The following is a 2,839-nucleotide window of genomic DNA, read 5'->3' as shown; positions in this document are numbered from 1 at the left end:
CCGGCTATTTTTTGGTTGCAGTCCTCATTGTTGTTTTGGGGCCCGGGGGCTGGATTCGAACCCGCCACCTTAGGTGTATGTGGCTGGCGCCTTAGCCACTTGAGCCACAGGCGCCGAGCCTCTATAAAAGATTTTAATTTCACAAATGCTGAGTAGGGAACTTTACTCTTAGTTATTTATCACAGAGATATCTTCACATGTGTATGAAATGATGTATGTATAAGGACATCCATTGCCCCATTTTTTATTGTAGCAGAGATTGGAAATTACCCACCCACATGTCCCCTAATAAGAACTTGGTTAAATAATAATGGAGCATAATGCAGCTATTCAAAAGAATGAGGTGGCTCTATGTGTACTGATATAAAACATTTCCCAAGATACAGTAAGTGAAAAAGGAGTTACATAATGTGTATGCAGTATTTTCTCTCTCTCTTTCTCTCTCTCTGTGTATATGTCTTTTGAATGCTAGAGCATCTCTGGAAGAATTTACATGAAATTGGCAATTTTTGGTTATCTCCAGAGAGAGGAATTAGGTGCCTGGGGAACTTTTTATCCCTTTGTACAAGGATACAAAAGGTATCTGTACTACCTGTTCCAAATTTAAAAAAATTGTCACAGGAGGCCAGGCGTGGTGGCTCATCCCTGTAATCCTAGCACTCTGGGAAGCCAAGGTAGGTGGATCACTTGAGCTCAGAAGTTCCAGACCAGCTGAGCAAGAGTGAGACCCCATCTCTACTGAAAATAGAAAAACTAGCCAGGTGTGTGGCAGGCGCCTGTAGCCCTAGCTACTCGGGAGGCTGAGGCAAGACAATCACTCAAACCCAGGAGTTTGAGGTTGCTGTGAGCTATGGCACCACAGCGCTCTGCTCAGGGCAACAGAGGGAGACTCTGTCTCAAAAAAAAAATTTGGAATCAGCGTAATATCTGCCTCTTACAGCCTTACAACCTATGAAGGAGGATTCCTTCATATTACCCAAAGCAATCTACAGATTTAATGCAATCCCCATCAAAGCACCAATGTCATACTTTGAAGAACTTGAGAAAATAGCACTTCATTTCATATGGAACCAGAAAAAAAAAACCCAAATAGCCAATAATTCTTAGAAATAAAAACAAATCTCAGCAGCACTCATAGCTCAGTGGGTAGGGCACCGGCCACATACACCAAGGCTGGCAGGTTCGAACCTGACCTGGGTCAACTAAACAACAATGACAACTGCAATAACAACAACAACAAAAAAATAGCCGGGTGTTGTGGCAGTCACCGTAGTCCCAGCTACTTGAGAAGCTGAGGCAAGAGAATCACTTAAGCCCAAGAGTTTGAGCCTGCTGTGAGCTGTGATGCCATGGCACTCTACTGAGCGCAACATAGTAAGACTCTGTCTCAAAAAAAAGAAAAATGTGGAGGCATTACATTACCAGACTTCAGGTTACAGTACAAGTCTATAATGATCAAAATGACATGGTAGAATAAGAGAGACATAAATAGATTCCCTATGTAATAGAATCTATTAGGGAATCCCTATGTAATAGAATAGGGAATCTAGAGATGAACTGAGCCACATATTGCCATTTTTGATAAGGCTAACAAAAACATGCACTGTGGAAAAGAATTCCTATTTAATAAATGATGCTGGGAGAACTGGTTAGCCACAGTGCTCTACAAGAGCACTGAAACTGGACCCATACCTCTCACCACTAACAAAAATTCTTATTCTCACTGGATAAAAGATTTAAACTTAAGACACAAAACAATAAAAATTCTAGAAGAGAGTGTGGGGGAAATTCTTGAAAATATTGGCCTGGGAAAATATTTTTATGAGGAAGATCCCTGGCAAGTGCAGCAACTCAAACAATAAATAAATGGGATTTGATCAAGGTAAAAATTTTCTGCACAACTAAAGCAAACAGCCTTCAGAATGGAAGAAGATTTTTGCATGGTATTTATCTGTCAAAGGCCTCATAACTAGAATCTACAGAGAACTCAAATTAATCAATAGGAAAGGAGCAAATAACCCCATTTGTATGAGGGCAAAAGAACAGAAACGTCTCTGAAGATGACAGATGAATGGCCAACAAACATATAAAAAAAATGCTTATTGTCTTTGGTCATCAAAGAAATGTAAATCAAAACCACTATGAGACATCACCTAAGTTCAGTAAGATTAGTCCACATCACAAAATCCCAAAACTGCAGATGCTGGCATGGATGTGGAGAGAAGAGAACATTTCTACACTGTTAGTGGGGGTGCAAATTAATACAATCTTTATGGAAAGAAGTATGGAGAATTCTTAAAGAACTGGAAGTCAACCTTCCATTTGATCCTGCAATTCCGTTATGAGGTATCTACCTAGAAGAACATTTTACCACAAAGATATTTGCACTGGAATGTTTATTGCAGCTCAATTCATAATACCAAAGTCATGGAAGCAACTCAAATGCCCATCAACCCAGGAATGGATTAACAAACTGTGGCATAGGGCGGCACCTGTGGCTCAAAGGAGTAGGGCGCCTAAGGTGGGGGGTTCAAACCCAGCCTCGGCCAAAAACTGCAAATAAAAAAACAAACAAAAAAACAAAAAAAAAACCTGTGGCATACGTATACCATGAAATACTATTCAGCCATAAGAAAAGATGGAGACTTTACATTTTTTGTATTTACCTGGATGGATGGAGTTGAAACACATTCTTCTTAGTAAATTATCTCAAGAATGGAAACAAAAGGATACACTTGGCTCAGTGCCCATAACACAGTGGTTACAGCACCAGCCACATACACCGAGGGTGGTGGGTTCAAATCCAACCTGGGCCTGCCAAACAACAATGACAACTACA

This window comes from Otolemur garnettii, unplaced genomic scaffold, assembly GCF_000181295.1.
Source record: "Otolemur garnettii isolate 467f Iridium unplaced genomic scaffold, OtoGar3 scaffold00072, whole genome shotgun sequence".
NCBI classification, from domain to species: Eukaryota; Metazoa; Chordata; class Mammalia; order Primates; family Galagidae; genus Otolemur; species Otolemur garnettii.
Note: the sequence above shows the minus strand (reverse complement) of the source record.